This window comes from Notolabrus celidotus, chromosome 6 (genome assembly GCF_009762535.1).
Source record: "Notolabrus celidotus isolate fNotCel1 chromosome 6, fNotCel1.pri, whole genome shotgun sequence".
In the NCBI taxonomy this organism is placed as follows: domain Eukaryota; kingdom Metazoa; phylum Chordata; class Actinopteri; order Labriformes; family Labridae; genus Notolabrus; species Notolabrus celidotus.
Window position 1 is genome coordinate 11,936,337 of NC_048277.1, and position 12,004 is coordinate 11,948,340.

Here is a 12,004-nt window from a genome sequence, read left to right on the forward strand (position 1 = left end):
AAATATGAAATCCGTGAGGAAGAGAGGGCTACGCCAATGGAGGAAGAGGAGAAAAGAGGAGACAGAGCAGGAGGTGTCTGAACACATTGATTGGTTCACGTAAAGAGGGGAAAGAGCAGGCAGGAAAGAAAGAGAGGTGGAGGTGAGTGGGGAAAAAAATGTTAAACAAACAGAAAGTAATAACAGGAGCTGAACGTGAGAACATGGCGGGGATGAAAGTAAAGGAGGAATGGGAGCACATCAAAGTGGAGAAGAGCAGGGAGTGAAATGGTGAGATGAAACAGGAAGCTGAAAAAGAGTAAGACTGAGTGGGACAAAACATGGAGAGGGGGATGGGGACTCATACGAGTCACAGGGTCAGAGGGAAAGAAGATGGCATTACTATCATCTTTACCTTTAACTTCAACTAGGAAGTATGCACTAACATCACACAAACTTAATGTTTTCTCCTGGCAGCAGGCACACTGAGGCTCCAGAAAGGCCTGAGAGATGAAGATTGTTTACTGACCTCCTGTGAAATATTTTAGTCCTTACAGATTAAACTGACAGGTTATCTGTAGGATGTATGGATCCATTACACCTCTGTGTAAAGAACTTGATTTGGTTTGGTTGTTACATGACAGGATTAGCAATGTTCTGCTAGGTCTAAATAACAGACCATTGCTATGGAGAACAGAAGCTGCTCTAACCTAATCTGGAAGACCAAAACCAGATTTCCACTTGAGCCATGTCCAGTCCGTCTGTCAGTCCGTCCCTCACAGCTGGCTCTTCTGTGTTGGGCCATCCGTCTGTGGAGAGGTTCCTCTCCACAGCCGCATGGTCCAACTCAGAAAAGCAAGCTCCTCAGGACTGCAGATGAGACAGACGTGATGAAATGAGCTGACAAGTCTTCGGACCCACACAGGATGTAGAGGTTAACAGTTTGAGGTTATTTGAGGTTTTTATTTGTAGATTCACACTTTCCTGTCCCAAATGATCATCATTTTTCTTTTGTCTTTTAGGAAAAACAGTTGAGTAAGACTCTCTTCTCCTTCACTAAATCATCTGTTTGTAATGGCTGCATCACACTCATGTGGCCAGATGAGTGTTATAAATGCTTCCAGTGGTTCTCTGTTTGAAACCACCCTCTCATCCCTTTGTATTAACAGCTGGTAAATTCAATTCAAATTCACCTCATAATTGGCAATAACACCAAATTATCAAATATGACGGTATTCCTCTCTTATGCAGATGGAGGAGCACTTTGTTTAATTACATGAGAGGAGCTGACTTGATTTGTAATATGAAGTACCACACTCAAAGACACCTACACGCACCCTGTTGACAATATTCTCCAGGTGCAAGCAAAAGATGTGAAAAGGTGCCTTCAGCTCTCTGCACCTTCATGATAAAGCCTGTACGTAGTTTTTGCACATCCTGCTAACACATAGCAAGTGTTAAGCTACACTTGGCCTCTTGTTATACCCACCTCTTTCTCTTCCTCTCATAACTGGTTCCTGCAGAAATGGTGAAACATGTATGTGGTAATATAGGTGTGATTACAAGCTACACCAGAAGAGGAGCCATGCTAGTCGCTTCAAGATTTCAATAACTAACCTTAGCATAGGTGCTAGATCTGTGTGCGCATATTTGTCTTAATTCTTCAGCCTTTTGCGGTGGTGGTGAGTGTGTGTGTGTGTGTGTGTGTGTGTGTGTGTGTGTGTGTGTATGTGTGTGTGTGTGACTGGCCCCCTGGATGTGCGTAACATCATTAACGATGGAACCGTCATCTAAGGTAAGTGAAGTGTTCCATCTTTGTCAGCTTAGCTTCTCACCTGCTTCAACCCCACCCCCAACTCCCACAGTTACACTCAAACACAATTACTCTCTCACACACACGCACACACACACACACACAAAGGAACAATGATGGTCACACAGATAAACACACATGAAATACAGCATGGACACATTCATAGAAGCAGCTGGACCTTCAACTGAAATTAAAGCACAATTTATGCAGGGATGCAGCAACAGTGTCACAATGGAGCCCCACCATATTGCTTCATTTGTCTTTAAACACTGAACCAAACAGTGCCCTTCTATCCTGTATGATTTCACACAGCGTTGCCAAACAGTAAACTAACTTCCTATGCTTTACATACACATACACAAAAACAAAAATGGTGTCTTTATTTGTTTAGGTTGACAATTGGTTCATACCAAATTGATTTATCTCCTGATCATTATATTTATGTCATATGTATTTAAAGACTGTATTTACCAGTAGGTTCCAGTTTGTGGGGAGAAAGGAGATCAAATTTCATGTAGTTCTGTTTTGTGAATGTGTACCTTGATCAAAAGACAACCTGGCAATTTTGGTGTGTGCAGAGAGTAAAAAATAAAAAAAATAAAAAAATATTTTTTTTTACCACCATTACCACAAGAAGAATGGGAGACCGTTACCGAATATAACTTTTAAAAAATATTTTGAAATATTAAAAAGTTTTAAAACATTTAGGCAAATCTTTAAGCTAGTGGGTAAATTAATACTTGCACTGAAAATGTAGAGAACGATGTTCTATGTGTGTCTGAAGTTACTAATTGGTCGGGTATTTCTATTCTGGAGAGCAATCATTTGCACTCTCAGGACTCCATTGACTCTTATTATAAGTTGCACATAGGCATTCGCTGATCTTCAGCCCAGGAGGTAGGAGCTACAGTACTTGGGGCTCAAATAATTGCCATTTCAAACCACCTGGCAGCAGGTGGCAGCAAAAGGGCTGTCTCTTTAATTTAGGCATGAAGAATAATAATAATAATAATAATAATACATTTTATTTATAAAAGCGCTTTAAAAGGTTCTCCAAGCGCTTTACATGAAAATACAATTATACAATAGGAAGCAAAAGGAGAACAGTGCAAGAAAGCAAAGAAAAGCAAGGCAGCAAAATAAAACAAAACAAGAAAAAAAAATCAATCAATTATAGTTTAAAAGCCTTTGTAAATAGGTGTGTTTTGAGTCCGGATTTGAATTTGGTGAGTGAGGGAGAGAATCTGAGGTGTTGGGGGAGAGAGTTCCAGAGGGTGGGGGCAGCGACAGAGAAGGCCCTGTCCCCCCAGGTTCGGTGCTTGGGTTTGGTGAGAGGGGTGAGGAGGTTGGCGTTGGTGGAGCGGAGGTTGCGGGAGGGATTATATGGCTGCAGAAGGTCGGTGAGGTAGGAGGGAGCTACGTTATGGAGGGCTTTATAGGTGATGAGTAGGATCTTGTACTGTATTCTGAAGGGGATGGGAAGCCAATGGAGGTTCTGGAGGACTGGGGTGATGTGGTCTCTGGAGCGGGTATGAGTGAGGAGGCGTGCAGCTGAGTTTTGTATGTATTGTAATTTGTTGAGGAGGGTGTTGGGTGTACCGTAGAGGATGCTATTGCAGTAATCGAGTCTTGAGGTGATGAAGGCGTGGATGAGAGTTTCAGCAGCTGTGAAGGAAAGGGAGGGGCGGAGACGGGCGATGTTTTTGAGGTGGAAGAAAGCAGTTTTTGAAATATTGTTAATGTGTTGTTGAAAGTTAAGTGACTGATCAAAAATAATACCAAGGTTACGGATGTGGGTGGATGCTGAAACAGTGGATTTATCAATAGTGAGTGAGAAGTCTGGGCAGGTGGAAGTGAGGGATTTTGGGCCTATGATGAGAATTTCGGATTTGTTACAATTGAGTTTGAGAAAGTTTGTTTGCATCCAGGAGTTTATTTCAGTGAGGCAGTTTGTGAGGGTGGTGTGGGAAGCAGCGGTGATGGATGTGGTTGAAATGTAAAGCTGGATGTCGTCGGCATAACAGTGGAAATGGAGGCCGTGGCGGCGTATGATGTGACCAAGAGGGAGCATGTAGATGATGAAGAGGAGGGGACCAAGCACTGAACCCTGGGGGACACCATGAGAGAGGGGGGCTGTGCGTGACTTGAGGTTGTTGATGCTGATAAACTGATGGCGGTCAGAGAGGTAGGATTTGAACCAGGAGAGGGCGGTGCCAGTGATACCGAGGGAAGATTGAAGGCGGGTGAGGAGGATGGAGTGATTGAGGGTGTCGAAAGCTGCACTAATGTCCAGGAGGAGGAGGATGCTGAGGGAGTTGTTATCGGATGAGAGGAGGAGGTCGTTGGTGATTTTGAGAAGGGCTGTTTCTGTGCTGTGATGAGTTCTGAATCCGGATTGAAATGGTTCGTACAGTTGATTGGAGTGAAGATAGGCTTTGAGCTGGGTGGCGACAGTGCGTTCGAGGATCTCTGACAGGAACGGGAGGTTGGAGATGGGGCGGAAATTGTTGGGGCTGTTCTGGTCGAGTCCTGGTTTTTGAGGATGGGTGTGACAGAGGCGAGTTTGAGGGCGGGAGGGACAGAACCAGTGGACAGGGAGGAGTTGATTATGGAGAGGATAAGGGGTCGAAGGGCAGGGAGACAAGCTTTGGTCAGTGAGGAGGGGAGGGGGTCCAGGATGCAGGTTGATGTCTTCATGCCGGAGAGTGATTTATTGAGATCCAGGGGGGAGATTTGGCAAAACTGAGAGAGAGACTGGGTTGTTAGGGGGGGGCTGATGGGAGTGTGGCTATGGGTGGGGAGGGCAGAAGTAAGCAGTTCGGTGTGGATGTTTTCGTTTTTTTCTTGAAAGAATGACAGGAAAGAGTTGCATTTGTCTGTTGTGAATGAGTAGGAGAGATTGTCCATGGGTTTGAGAAGCTTGTTTATTGTTGAGAACAGGTGCTTTGGGTTGGTAGAGCTGGAGTGGATGAGGTTGGAGTAGTAAGTGGACCGGGCGGTATGGAGGGCGTCATTGTAGTGGTGGAGAAAGTCCTTGTATGCCAGGGTGTGTACGGTGAGGGATGTTCGTCTGGCGAGGCGTTCGAGTTGGCGTTTCTTTGATTTCATCTGACGGAGTTCGGGGGTGTACCAGGGGGCAGAGTGGGTGAAGGAAACAGATCGGGTTTTCAGAGGGGCAAGCTGATCGAGGCAGGAGGAGAGTGTATCATTGTAGAGGTTGACCAGGTCAGAGGGGGAGAGGTTTGAGGGAGGGTGAGTGGATAATTTTATTGTGAGGCAGGCTGACAGGGAAGAGGGACAGATGGACTTGATGTTGCGGTAGGTAATGGTGCGCTTCTGTTTGGGTTGAGCGATGGGGGTGGCTAGGTCAATGAGGATGGCTAGGTGGTCAGAGATGTTGAGGTCGGAGCTGGAGATGTGATTGATGGTGATGCCAGTGGAGCAGACCAGGTCCAAAGTGTGTCCATGGTTATGGGTGGGGAAGTTGACGTGTTGGGTGAAGTTAAAACATTGCAGAATGTCCAGAAATTCTCTTGCGGTTTTGCAGTGGGTGGAGTCAATGTGTAGGTTGAAGTCTCCAAGGAGGAGGATGGAGGGTGAGACGGCGCAGAGTTGGGTGAGGAATTCAGAGATGTCAGAGAGAAAAGATGGGTTATGTTTGGGAGGGCGGTAGATTATTGCAATGATTAGGGGTTTTGGACCAGAGAGTTTGAATGACAGATGTTCAAATGATGGTGGAGAAAGGATAGTGGTGAGGGATGTTTTTGATTGTTGGCGGAGGACAGCAGCTATTCCACCGCCACGGCTGTCAGGGCGTGGCTTGGCGAGATAACAGTATCCAGGGGGGGTGGCTTGGTTCAGGGTGTAGTAGTCCAGTGGTTGTTGCCAGGTTTCAGTGAGACAGAGGATATCCAGTTTATTGTCGGTGATGAATTCGTTGATGATGAGACTCTTGTTATTTAATGACCGGGTGTTGAACAGAGCGACTTTCAGATGATGTGAACTGATTTGGTGGGAGGACTTAGGGAGAGATCGGAGGTTGGCTGTGTTGATGTGCTTTTTGATGTGGGGATGAGGTGCAGAAATGGGAGTGGAACGGCGTGTTGTCCAAATGGATGGGATAGAGTTAGGGGATGTGAAATTATAAATGATCTGGCACTGTGAGGGGTGACTTACTGATTTAATGCCGGTTTTTGGGCAGGGAAGCCTTTTTGTAGTGATGGTGTGAATAGGATGAACTGTTGTTGTGGATGGGGGTAATGACACAGGGGGCGGGTAGGGGGAGCTCTCGCACAGACAGGTGGTTTGGGGTGGCGGCGGAGAAGAAGAGGGGGGGGCGTGTGAGGGGAAGGTAAACAGTCATGCAGCAGGTGTTAGCGATTGAACGGAGTATTGAATATTTGCAGCTAAAATGCGGGTGCCCAGTGAGGAGTGGTGGATGCCGTCGGATGAATAAAAATCATGCCGGTTCCAGAACAGATTAAAATGGTCTATGAAGGATATTTGGAGTGAAGTGCAGGTGGACTGGAGCCAGGTGTGGAGACTGAGGAGACGGCTAAAACGCTGTGAGCCGCGACCGAGTGTGGGAGTTGGACTGCTGATAAAAACACGCAAGCCGCAGCTGCTTAAAAAGTTTAAGAGCTTTTTAAAATCCATTTTCGTCACCTCCGACTGACTTCGTGCGGTGTCGTTGATTCCGACATGGACAATGATTTTGGTGACGGAGGGCGGGACGGACTGCAGCAGAGCGGGGAGACTGGAGAGGAGGTCGGGGACCGTGGCTCCGGGAAAACAGCGGGTGATGGCGTTAAAAAAGCGGACACGTCTCACGATGGAGTCTCCGACTATGAGAGCAGTCGGAGGGAACAGTGGTCGGGGAGATGAGTGACGGCTCTCAGGCGGGGATGGAGCGGAGGAGGACGGTGAGGGGGAGACCGCAACAGGTGGCGGAGCGGACAGGGGAGAGGCAGCAGCCCGACGCGGCGCCGGTGTTAACTGAGGCACGGAGCGGCGGGTCCTGGGGCGGGTCGAGTGCACGGGGATGGACGAGAGAAGAGGCCGAGATGACGGCGAGGGAGACGGTGCAGGTGTCCGGGAGTCAGCAGAGAGAAGAGGGAAGTCATTTATGGCGAGAATGTCATATTTATTTTCCAGCTGGATGTCGAAGTGAGGGTCGCGGGAGTAGCGTGCCCCTCTCCTGCTGTCAGCGGTGGGCAGGGACCAATGACCGTGTTGGGGCGGTTGGGATGGAGTGGAGCTGACCAAAGACTTGGGCTTGGCCCCGAGCCGTGTCCAGGAAACGTCAGCGACGGAGTACGGAGGAGGGACAGTAGGAGCTGGACTGTGTGCGGTGACCGGTGGGGAGGCTTCTTCAGCAGTAGGAGAAGGGACAGCGTGAACTCGGGGATTGGTGGTGTCGGTGAGAGATGGGTTGAAGGTGATTGTGTCCATAAAACGTTCAGCTTCCTGGATCTGGTGTAGAGTGGAGATCCGACCTTCCAGTTCTGAGATTTTGACGGCGAGCCGGGAGCAGGAATCGCAGGACGCAGAGGTGAGTGGAGCCATGGTTGTAGTGGAGCTGGGGAGTAAAGATAAAAGAGGCCAGTACAGGGCTAAAAACACAGGAGCGTTAAAAACGTTTCAGCAGGTCCGCAGCAGCGGCAGCAGCAGGTAGGGGACCGAGACTTACTCGCCGGGGCTCCACCTGGAGCCCGCAGAGGTGGTCCGGTTTAGCCGGGGTCACACAGAGAGAGATCCAAGTAGGGAGACAGCCGATCGGCACTTACCCACACGGGTCCAACAAGTGGACCCGCTGCAGAGATGTTACTTCAGGTCACAGACAGTTGAACCGTTGAAAACAGCGACTGTTCCGGAGGCGGCTGTTAGCTCGGCTACTGCTAATGACAAGCCGGTGTAAGCCGTGGCTAGGTAACCTGCTAGCTACGTTTAAAAAAACAGGCTGATCAAAGTGGTCGATCGCCAAAAAGTTGAAACACAAAGGAGGACAAACGGTGGGGCAACAAGGGCGCTATAGGCGTTGGCGGAAAGTTTGGTCAAAAAACTGTTTAAAATGTCAATTTTGACAGCGTTGTCGGAGCCTTGTCGGAGCCTTGTCGGAGCCTTGTCGGAGCCTTGTCGGAGCCTTGTCGGAGCCTTGTCGGAGCCTTGTCGGAGAATGGCTGTTCTGAAGAAGAAGAAGGTATGCAGTGTCCAGTTCCACCACACAGGGATGAGATGTTGAACGACAAGAGGAGAAATTACACTTGGTTGTTTTCAGACTGGTTCACTAAGAGGGTTTGGCTAATGGAATGAAGTGAGGCTAATGTTTTATTATCAAATATCATGATCAGATCCAACATGGATAGAGACAGGTATGACAGATTTAAAGGTATTTCTCATAAAAAAAATAAAAACATGAACAAATAAGGGAAAAGGTCATGTTCATTCAGCTTAGGAAATACTGCTAAATGTATTTATTTCATTTAAGTTAGTACAATGGTGTAATATTTGTTGTTGCACCCTATATTGAATTTGTGTATTTTGGATTTTGTTTTTTGTAAGACCACCCCTGGAGAAAAAAGCACCTGCCAAATTCTACTTTCAAGCAACAGCAGCAGTTGTAGCTGTTTTAAATGAGTGCAAACAACACCTGAGCACAGAAATGCTTCTTGCTCTGCAGCACAGTGTGGGCTGCATGTCATGCTTTGAGTGTGCATTGAGAATCACAAGGTGTGTATTTGTCTCATTCACTTGGTTTAGCAGCAAGTGGGCATTTTACCCCTGAAGTGGAACACAAACTTAAACCATATTCAGACAAAAAAACAACACTCTGTGCCTCAGGAAGCTTTAGAATTATTTTAACAATTTAACATCGTGATCATTTTCATTAGTCAAGCCTTATGTCACCATGCCTTGCATCAATTGTATAAATCATCCTCAAACTAGACTGGGAACTCTTGGAACATATTACCCATTATTACCACCTTCCACCTGTAAATCACTCACCAAAACCCACCTATTTAGAAATGCTTTTAATGATGATTGCTTTTAAATGTATTTTTTTCATGTTTTTATTAATCTGTTGTTTTATATGATGTTTTATCCTCTGTACAGCATCTTTGAGTTTTTAGGTAAGTGCTTTATAAATAAAATGTATTATTGCTATTGTTATTACTATTATTATTATTATTATGAAACATGTATTGTTATAAGGTAGTCTGCTGGATGAACCCTGGTTGACTGATGTTAAGACGATGTAACCTACATGAATTAAAGATGACATATCATGCAAAATTGACTTTCTAATGGTTCTTTACCTGAAATATGTGTCCCTGGCATGTCTACAAACCCCCCGAGAATGAAAAAAATCCATTCTGCCCCTGTTTTGATTTCTACATCTTTCTGTAAATGTGTGTGAAACGAGCCGTTTCAGACTTCCGTGTATTTGTTACGTAACAACAATATCCGGTCTGTCACGGAGTCAGAGCTCAGAGCTTGTTCAGCCCATAGACTGTATAAAATAATACTGAATCCCTCCCCCGTTTTTCATTACCTGCACAAATGTGTGCTAACAAGGAGCTTAGGAGGGAGGCATGCTAGTTGTAGGCTGTCTTAATAAACACAAAGGTCAGTTTTACTCCCCACGTCTGCAGATTTGAAGATCTAGTGGATGATTTTTATTTATCATGGATAAGTGCTAGCGCTAATTGGCATAGCCACATAGCTACATGTTCATAGCTGTAGCTGTAGCTGTAGCTGTGTACCAAGACACACGTCGACATACTGACAAATAAAACAACAAGAAACACAAAATCTGTGACCAATCCTTCATAAAAGGTCCTGCTGCCTTTCTGGCAGAGGTCGGTTTTACTCCCCACATCTGCAGATTTGAAGATCTAGTGGATGATTTTTATTTATCATGGATAAGTGCTAGCGCTAGATAGCATAGCCACATAGCTACATGTTCGTAGCTGTGTACCAAGACACACGTCTACATACTGATAAATAAAACAACAAGAAACACTAAATCTATGACCAATCCTTCAGAAAGGTCCTGCTACAGGCGCCTCTCCGTCAGGATCAGATTCTGGATCAGATTCAGAGGGTTGAAGTAACGCAATCTCTGAGCAGCCTTGTATATTCAGCCAACATGTAAACATTAGATCAACGTGCTGGAGAGTCGAGGCACATCCACTTCCGGAGGGGGCGTGGTCAGAGGGAAAACAGAGTGTTCTGATGAGGAATGAAGAAGAGGACTTTTCAGGCAGGCCAAAATCTGATTTCAAAGTGTTTTTTTTGAGCATAAACTTTAAAGACATGTTTTGGGGACCTCTTAGACCAATATATATTGATGAAAAAAGCGTGATATGTCCCCTTTAATAGTTCCTTCTGCGGGACCTTCAGCTTAATGGGCTTTATTTTCCTATGTTACATCTTAGAACAGTCAGAATGTCATTGTTGTAATACTGCTGCAATACCAGGTAGTGCCACAAGGCAGTGTCACCTTTCTGTTTTGGTCTCATTATACAGACAAGTCACTACTCTGTGAGACCGCAGTTGTTGTTACCTTCCGACAGAGACAAGCTGGTGTAATCTGTGCCTATTTTCTATTTGTCATGTACGATTTATGAATATATCGCCATGAAGACCTGACATTATAAGGTCGACTGTTAAGTTCTGTATAATAAACTACCATGTGGAGATTCCCACTCTGTCATCTTGAAGCTTTCTGATGCTCCATCGCTATCTTTGGTCAACAGCTAACTGCTAAGGCTCTCTCCACCAACACTAGCCGAGTTATGATCTCCTGACTTATGCCTTTCTCTTGTAATACTTAGTACAGCTGCTAGAGGGCAGTACTACATATCAAACACATACATAATTACCTTTAACGTCATACTTTTTGGTAAGGACAGTCTGTTTTGAACGGGATGTCAGCTTCTCTTATGTGTATGACAATAAACTGTTCTTTGACTTACGTACAAATATCGTAAAGAAACCAAAGTTATAAAGCTTCAAGTGTTTTGATTCAGTGTAGTATGAAACAGTTAATTTTGAAAGCACAGTATATGTCATGGTCTGGTTTTTTGTGTGTGTTTTGCCCTCCCTCCTGATCCTTTTTCTTTCTCCCTCAGCAGGTACATGCAGAGGGGCGGGGCCGATCTCCACGGGAGCGAGGCTCACAAGACACACCTGCCTCTCATCCCGCAATCAGCCCGGCTTCTTAAGCCTGCTCCAAATTCTCCTCAGTGCCAGAAGATTACCGCTCATGCTTGTGCCTCGCTCCCGTAAAGATCTTCTGTCTCAGTATTGTGCTCAGCGTAGTTACTCTAGTTTTTGTTTCTAGTGAGTTTTTTCCCTCCTGGACACCCTTAGTTATTTCTGACCTTTTGTTCTCTTTTCCCGTCAAGGTGATTTTCTGTTTGTTACCTTTTTGTAAATAAACGTTTTTTGTTCGACTCGGCATCTGGGTTCTGGCTCTCCTTACACAGCCGTAACAGTATAAAGACAAACTAAAGCTTTACTTTTGAGTTAGTCAGATGTTTACATTATGTGTCTCTTACCTTGACTTGGCTTTTAAACTTGTCCAATTATACACTGGGCACAGCTAGGTTTTTCAATGCTGTGTGAAAGGTGTTTACTAAAAAAGATTCTTTCAGGACAAACACAAAAGATCGAGTACCATCTGTGTAGCAAAGGTATTATGTGAGGGCGAGAAGTTCAGGGTAGAGGAGAGCAAGTCAGACTGGCCCTTTTATATAATCAAACCTTGACCATACTAAAACTGCTAGATACGGTAGAGAGAAAGAATTTTAAAACTACTGGATGAATAAAAAAAGAGCCTTTGGTGATATAAACAAGAGCTTTACAGAATTTTTTTCTTTATGTGAGTTGATTTAAAAAATCCTGCAGCATCCCACACTGTATCAGTCCGTTTCCACTGTAACATGCCTTATAGGAAAAACTAAGCAACTGCGACACCTTATGCTCATTGTTCTTGATGTTTCATACCTGTTGGATTTCACCATAGACTGTTTAGAATCGTAGTCCGATCAACAACCCTAAAAAGTCAAGCCAAAACCTTTAGAGGTCCCCCTTTTGACTGTCTGCAGTATAGATCTTAAAGCCCATCCCTCCATTATAACAGATGGGACATGGATCAAACTAGATCATTTAAATACATGTCAGATAAATTTGTTTCAAACATGCTTC